We start from the raw sequence: 8,446 nt of genomic DNA on the forward strand, positions 1-8,446 counted from the left end.
CTCGATCCCCACAAGTGGGAAGAGAAAAGAACATTTCATGAGACATGATCAGTGTGTCGCGGGACGGATGGAGTCAGATAAGCAGGACTGATCCTGAACTAAAACAGAACCGGCTGGATTACTCAGCAGGTCAGGCAGCGTCTGCGGAGGGAGAAACGGTGTTAACGTTTCAAAGTGATGACCCTTCACGCTGAACTCCGGGCGGGCAGTTGGACGGAGAGAGTCTCACTCAGAGCGGGACAGGGTTTCCTCATCCCGCCATCGATGAGCGCGTTCAGTTGTTAACGAAAGGTTGGTGTTTCGAACCCAACCAGGTCCTGGGCCGCTTCAGAGGGCAGTCACCAGGCTACCACATCGATGTGGGCTGGAGTCACATAGAGTCCAGAGTGGGTGAAGCCGGCGGGTTATCTTCCCCCAGCACCCGGGAGTAAGCAGGCGGGAGAGACTGAGGGTAAGAAAAGTTCTGGTCAGCGCATCAGAGGGAGGAAGTAACTGTACCGAGATGTGTGCGGAGGTTCACCGGGATGTCGCCTGGGCCGTGGCGTTCTCATCAGATGAGACTGACTCTGCTTCCTTTTGTTTTCATTCCAACGTCGGAGGCCAATGGCGGACCTGTTTGAGGTAAACAAATTAGTCATGTCATGGAAAGTTGGATAATAGGAAACGTTTCCACACAGCAGAGATACCCAAACTGGAGCGCGTAGGCTTAGTCCTGGAAAGTGAGGCGATGCCGGTAGAGAGTCTACGCAGAATCAGTAGACACAGAATAAAGGGCGAATATGAAGAAGTGTTGAGGGGCAGAGGGGCCCTGGGGAGCAGGTGGAAAGTTCCCTGAAGGTAGGAGGATTGGTCGGTTTATGGGTTAAGAAGGCGGATGGTTGACCTGCCTTTCTTGGCTGAAGACACAGAATGCCAGAACAAGGAGCTCTGCTGTAACTGTCTAAACACAAGTTGGGCCACATGTGGAGCGCTGTGTATAGTCCTAGTCTCCACCCCGCAGGGATATACAGACACACCGACATCCGAATTAGGAACATGGGGTCTCCCTCAGCAGCGCAAGCGCACTACTCCATTCAGTCAGATTAACCACGAGTCCATTAGATCCACAAATCCACATTCCCATGTACCCGCTGTAACCAGTCACCTCCTTTCTTCGGTTGCAAGTATCTTTCTACCTCTGCCTGAAGTACACTCAAATCTCGGTTCCCATCTCCTTTAAAGAAAGTATATTCCGCAGAATCAAGAACGACTGGGGAATTCACCCTCATTGAGTGATCGCATGTTTTAAATAGTCTCGCCGAGTTCTCGATTCTCTCACATGTGGGAACCTTCGCTCCACTTCTGCCCTTTAAGTACACCCAAGGATTCGACAGGTTTTAACCAAGTAACTTCTCGACCTTCTGAACTCCAGTTCCGTTGGAGCCAGAGCCGCCCTCACATTCCAACTCACAACCTTATACAGTGTTCCCCAGAACAATACACAGTCGGTTTATTACAGACCTACCCAACAGTCTCACATAGTGTCAAGCCGGAAACTAAATTGATTGAACGCTGCGCTATTGATAGATGAAAAGTTATGTTCTGAACTACATCGGGGCAGAGATAGTGTAGGTAGTCGAAACACCTTCCCCATTACAGTGTGTGAACACTCTGACAGCAAGAAGTAGGTGACGGGTAAGAGATTTAGAGGGGATCTGCGGGATATACGTTATTCTTTCACCCAGAAGGTGGTTGGAATCTGGGACGCTGTCAAACATTTAACATTTATCCAGACGAGAAGGTGAAGGGCCAAGGCATAGAAGGTTGTAGACCGAGTGATTTTCAATGGGAATAGTGCAGATGATAACCACTGATGTGCATGGACATGATGGGCTGCATGAATCTATGACTTTTGATGTATTGCTCCAGCATAACCAGCACATTCACACTGACATTGAATTTAATGAGTTTATGTATCAGCAATGGCAGCCAAATATAGTTTGAGCAATAATTGTGGATAATTATAAAGAGCGAGTGAATGCCACAATTTTGGAACAACAATCAAGAAAGAGTATGAACCCCACACTGTCACAATATAGCAGAGACAGGCAGGTACAGAATGAATCACACACTGTCACACTGTACCTGAGACTGACAGGTACAGCATGAACCCCGCACTGTCACACTGTACCAGGACAGACATGTACAGAAATAATAAGATACTCCCGTCCTGTGCACAATGTGCTCTTTCTTCTCCTTTTTATTTTGCTCGCTGTCACACGCAGCCTCCCTTTGAGTGTTTCCGTATATTGGTTGTCTTAAATTCAGTCAAAAAATATCGGTGGTCTCTTATTGTAGGGTACTGTCTTATTTCATGTCTCACTCTCTATCTCGCAGTTTACATTTTTGTTTGTATGGGTTTGCACTGTGTATGCGTGTTTCTTACGTGTATTTGTGTGTATCAGCGTGCTGAATTTATGTCTGTTTGCGCAGGCATCTGTGTCTGAATGCATGTCTGGTACGTGGGTGTGTGCAATTTCTTTTGCAAGTGCGTTCTTAATTTTCCTGTGTGTCCTCTGTGTGTGTCCTGTGTGTGTGTGTGTGTGTGTGTGTGTGCGCGCGCGCGCGCGCGTGCATATGTGTGTGTGTTTGTATCTGGCGGGGTTGTATTGGGCTGTTAGTTTCGACATCACCATCTGGTTTACCGTTCTTGTATGTGGCTCTGTCTATGTGCGGTGACAATGGGTTTCCAATTTGGTGGTGTGGCAGTGGCATGGGCCATTGTGGCTGGGGCTACTGAGGGTGGGTGCGGCGGATGTGTGTGGAAACACGGGTGTTGCTCTGAGCGGGATTCTGGTCCGTGCTCTTCAGCAAACAATACAGAAACATAGACATTCTGTTCTAACAATACACAGCAGCAACAACACATTTGAAATCATTTTTTTCCTTCTGGAGCGGATTGGAGGTCAGTTCAGACAACAGAGTCACAGGTGCCTTGCCCAGAATCCAGAGGTCGACGAACAAAACCTTCATCTGCTCTTGTTCTCTCATTACCATAACCCGGAGCACGCCCGGAAAATCACTTTCATTCACTCACCGTCAAAACCTCCGGCCGTTGCAAACTGGCCCCAGCCTTGCGCCCTCTTCTGGTAACCATTCCCGCAGTGCCGCCTCTGCGCCACCGGACCAACACTTCACCACAGGGATACCGGGGAAACAGTCACAGTGAGGAGACAAGCAGCAAAAGCTAACATCTGTACACACAATGAAATCTGTTCGAGGCAGAGAATATTTTTAAACAACAGATTACTTTTCAGTGCATTTACCCAGTCGGGATTCCTGCACAATAGTCAAAATGATTACCTCTCACACACCCCATGAAAGACAAAATTATGTGCACTGCAAAGAAAATCTTGAAGACCGTTGTATACCTAAAACAGTAGTGAATATCTATACAAAGGAAAACTGTAGATACCTTGGACAGTGAGGAGGGAGGTGATGGCGAACAGGACCTGCGGTGACTGGACAGGGAGAGTGGTGTTTTGTATCTGTTAACATTTACTAAGACTGGAAGTCCGGTGAGTGGTCTTGATGGAGCTGAAGGACTGAAGGCATGAGGTGCACAGATCTGACTGGGGAAATTGCAAAGGCAGAGGAGAAGGGTCAGTTTGTGTCGCTGGATTCACGGCTCACTGGGGAGAATGATACAGGCCGTATTTCCACAGGGACAATGCTGAGACAATGCCGAGGACTGTGGTGTATGTGTATTAAATCGTCCCTATATTTCCAGCAGAGGCAATGGTGTTGTTACAATGTGTTTAGTCAAGAGAGTGTAAAAACTGCATGGTTTGGAACCAACCGTGTCACTGGAGAATGATTCTCTGTTTAAATCAGACCCTATTTCAGAAGGTCAGTTCAGATTATCTGTCGGAGCTGAAGATTCCGGATCAACAAGTCACAGTTTCTCACTGAAATGGGATATGCAGTAATCTGGCGGATAGAAGCAATTTACTATCCTGTTCTTTCAGCCGTTGGAATTCCCCGTAAACCGCTGTCTCAGCTGCCATAGGTGGAAATTGAAGTCTAATTTCAATGCTAAGTTTGGTTTGTCTCGCTGTTTGTGTCCACAGTCCCCTGTACAGTTCCTGAGTTTCAAAGAATGGAATGGAGGAGCAAGAGACTGTGGATTCAGAGATCTAGAGCAAAACGAAAACAAACTGCGGGAGGAACTCAGCTGGTAGAGCAGCTGGTGAATCAGAATGCTCTGAGAGCGGGTGTCTGGGTTAGTGACCGGAATCAAAGAATTCTGTGAAATACTCGCCGTCAGAGATGATATTGCGCTTAATTGTTATCAATGCTGTAAAATGTGCTCCATGATACCAGTATCTGACAGCGCCCCAGATGTCTGACTACCGCTCCGAATGGCTGCTGCCCGTTGAAATCCCCTCCCCTGTTTTCCTGTGATTCATTCAGTGGAAGACGAAATTTCCGGCCGTGAGGTAGTGTCAGATCGCACTGTATCTGTTGGGATCGGCCGTGCGTCTGTTGTAAAACCAAACAGATGGCAAATGATGGAATGTGAATCGAGAGCAGAAAATGCTGGAAGCCCTCAGCCCGGAAAGCAACGTGTGTGGAAAGAGAAAACAGTTATCGGTTGAGGACGGGTCCATTCTCTGAACAGTTCTGCGGTAAGGTCTCTGGCCAGACACGGTATCTGGTTTCTCTTTCCGCAGATGACATTAGCCGGACTGACAGCCTCCATAATTTCCTGATTTGTTCGATCTGTCGCTGATTGGTACATGGCGCACTACTGCCATCTAGCGGCCGCGTTTATTCATTCCATTCACCACGAGACGAGGACGGCGAGGGGAAAGCTGATCCACCCCCTTTTACTTCGGAGGCAACAACTACCCAGATGATATTTCCAAGCTACCTGAAATTTCCGTCAACAGTAAACAATCAGGAAACACCGCACGTTTGCAGCAACAAGATTGAATTGTCACCGGATCCCGTCAAACTGCTCCTTTCGCTCCCGGACTGATCAGTAATTTATTTACTTCCCTTTCTCTCTCTTCCAGTGAGTCTGTATGGGTGGCATGCAAAACAACGTTTTTCACTGTCTCTTTGTCCATGTGACAAAATAAACCGATTATAATTACAATTATAATTGTGAACAGAGCTCTAAAACAGCAGGTTACATCTGATCCCGAAGTCACCACCAGTCTTACCATCCCAGAGATATACCGTTTGCCTCATGCACCCTTCCCCCACTCACCTCTCATCTTGTCATCAGCTGGTTACCTCTGCTTCCCGGTTGTGACACAGAGCGTCCGCCCCGAAGCTTATACTTGTTCACCTTTCTACACATGATGCCTGATCAGTTGAGTGCCTCCAGTATTGTAAGACTTCCTTTACTTTCTGCTGCTTCTTTATTTCGCCCTTTTCCCGCCTTCTGCCTATCTGTCACTCTCTCTCCTTGCCTGCCTGCCTGCCTGTATGTCCGCTGTCCATCTGTCTGTCTCTTTCCCACTCCCACTCTCTCTGTATGTCTGCCCTTTATCTTCTCTTTCTCCCTCGCGTTCCCCGTCTTTCTACATTCTGTCGCTCTCCCGGTTTCTCTTCCTGTATCCTGATTCTGTGACCGTCTTCCTTACTGTTCATTCAGTGATATCTCAGGTATTTAGCGATATTTGCAACATGCAATTATAATCCTTGAATTAACTTCCATGAACAGGATTAAACTGTTGTATAAATGTTGATACACCACCATTAAATCTCCCTGCAGCTTCCTCTGTTTCAGAGAACAAATAGCCCAACTATTTTAATTCTTTCCCACAGCTAGACAGTCCCAGAGCTGGAAATATCCCCATAAATCTCCTCCTCCGTCACTAGAATCTCAGCTGTTCTATAATAGGGCCATGGTCATAGAGTCGCAGAGCACAGAAACAGGCCCTTCGGCACACTGGGTCCACACTTCAATCACCCATTGACACCGATCCCATTTTATTCTCCCCACATTCCCAGCAACCTCATCCCCACATTGTACCCCTCACCCGCACACAGATGAGCATTCTACGGTGCCAATTCCCCTACCGACACGTGTCCTCTTCTAATCTGGAGTATTATTCGGGTGCAGCTGTCCAGGTTACTGCTGAAATTCAAGGATTATCTGCAGCCGACATGGACAGGATAGGCCGAATGGCCTTCTCGCTGAGAAGTAAAACAAAAGCAGAACACGCTGGAAATACCGAGCAGGCCAGGCTGCCTCTGTGGGAAGAGAAAGAGAGCGACCGTTTCAGATCAAACACCGCTCGTCAGAACTGAAAAGTGGACACACGATGCAGCGAGGGATTTGACCCTGAAACGTTTACTCCGTTTCCCTTCCCACGGTGGCGGCCTGGTCTGCTCAGCATTTCTGCTTTATTTTATACTTCCAACATGTGTTTTATTTTCACTTACTTTCAGATATAAAATTCGACCATTTGCTCCGGACCCGGATCTTGTGGCCCAGAGTGTGTGAGGAGCAATGAGGTCACCTCTCACTCACTGAACCCCAGAGAGTGTCGGCCCACGCTGCTGAACCTCTCCTCACAGGGCAGACCTGGTGAAACTTTGCTGTACTCCCTCGGTCACACATGTGTCCTTCTTCAGGACGGGGCAGGACCTATACACAGGAGGACGTGAGTCTTTGGATCTCCCTGCACCAAGGGGTGGTGGAAGTAGAGTCAGTGAATATTTTTGGCCAACATGGATACATGGTCAATCAGAAAGGGGTGGAATGTTACTGGGGAGGCGGTAATTTGGAGCTCAGCATCCGTTCAGATTAACTTCCTGAATGGCGGAGCAGACGCGAGTAGCTGAATGGCCTACTCCTGTTCCTGATTCGCATGTCCGTATATTCCAGGCGCCGTCTCATCAGGGACCTGTTATAATTCCAATGAGACTGGTTGTTCCAAGACCAAAACCTTCTGCAATGAAGATCAACATACCGTTTGCCTTCCCACTTGCGCAACGACCCTGCATGTTAATGTTCAGTGTTTTCTGTGCAAAGACACCCGGATCCTCAGAATACCAGCACCTTTCAATCATTCACCATTAAATAAGATCCAGTGTCCAAGCATCATTCCATCATTTTCCACATTACATCCCACCCGCCGTGTCTTCACCCATTCCCTTCGCAGTTCGCTATCCCCCGAAGACTCTCCGCATCCTCTTCACGACCCGCACTGAAACCCAGTATTGTGTCATCAGCAAACCTTGGTATATTGTCCGTAAAAGTCAAGCAAACTGCAGCTCCTGTAAATCTGAAGCAAGAACAGAAGATGCTGAACAAGCAGCATCTGTGGAAAGAGAAACAAAGGGAACGTTTTATGCTGAAGATCCTTCACTTTCCGATCTGAAAAGTTTACCTTGTTTCTCTCTCCACAGATGATGCCCCACTCGCGGAGGGTTTCCACTATTTTTTCCGTTTTATATTATCTGCGACTCCCTCATTCAAACCATTGACGTAGATTGTGAAAAGCCGGGTCCCAGCACCGGTCCCTGGTCACCGCCTCCCAACCCGGGAATGGACCAATTAAATATATCCAGATAAAAAATCATCGAAGGGCCACGTATTTTGAACTAACCGACTTGCCGTGTTAAATGGCGAAAATGTCGCTAATTCCATTTCTTTTGGAGGGTCTTTGACCGTTCAGTTTGAACCTAAATAGTTTTTGTCCACGGAGGTTATCAGGAGGTGTGGGGAGATCGCGGAACAGGGGATTGAACTTGAATGATCAACCATGACCTCGTTGAATGGTGGAGCAGGCTCGATTCGAAGGGCCAAATGGTCTGAGCCAGCTCCTATTCTCTGTGTTTCAATGTTTCTGTTCTGTGCTCAGCAGAAGAGAGACGGGAGTTTACTTCTGAAGCTGCTAACTTGTGTCGGGGATGTAGCTCAGCGGGAGAGCGCATGCTTCGCATGTGTGAGGCCCCGGGTTCAATCCCCGGCATCTCCACGCTGGTGACCGTTAATTTTGACTAATGAACTCGAACCACCAACATTTCGGTTATCAGCCGAACGTTGTGACCGAATTCCCCACGGGGACAACTTGAAGGAAGCGGGAATAAATGGGTCATTGTTGGTTGGGAGATGGTGAGCAGGGTTCAGTGCTGCGACCTGGTCTTCCACAATGACTGTGATCGGTGGGGGAGATGAGGCAGTGTAAATATACACAGCGATGTTGATGATATAAGTCTGTCTGCCAGTGTCTTGTGTGGAAAACATTTTAGGTGCACCCCAGGAATATTTATATTGTTTAAATGGTGAGTGATTGTAAACTGTTGGTGTTATGAGGAACCCGGGTGTCCTTGAATATAAAATACTGAAAATTACCATGTGCAGTAGTGAGCGAGGAGACAGACAAACTTATGTCGGCTTTTATTTCAGAGGGTTTGGGTGCAGGAGCATGCAATATCTCACCGG

At 47.7% G+C, this 8,446-nt stretch overlaps 1 non-coding gene across 1 annotated transcript; it reads left to right on the forward strand.

Moving 5' to 3' along the window:
• The first annotated feature begins 7,907 nt into the window (after positions 1–7,907).
• trnaa-cgc (transfer RNA alanine (anticodon CGC)) lies at positions 7,908–7,979 on the forward strand. Its single transcript has one exon. It is a non-coding gene; the product is annotated as a tRNA-Ala (tRNA).
• Positions 7,980–8,446: the final 467 nt, after the last annotated feature.

This window comes from Pristis pectinata, chromosome 39 (genome assembly GCF_009764475.1).
Source record: "Pristis pectinata isolate sPriPec2 chromosome 39, sPriPec2.1.pri, whole genome shotgun sequence".
Classification (NCBI taxonomy): Eukaryota; Metazoa; Chordata; class Chondrichthyes; order Rhinopristiformes; family Pristidae; genus Pristis; species Pristis pectinata.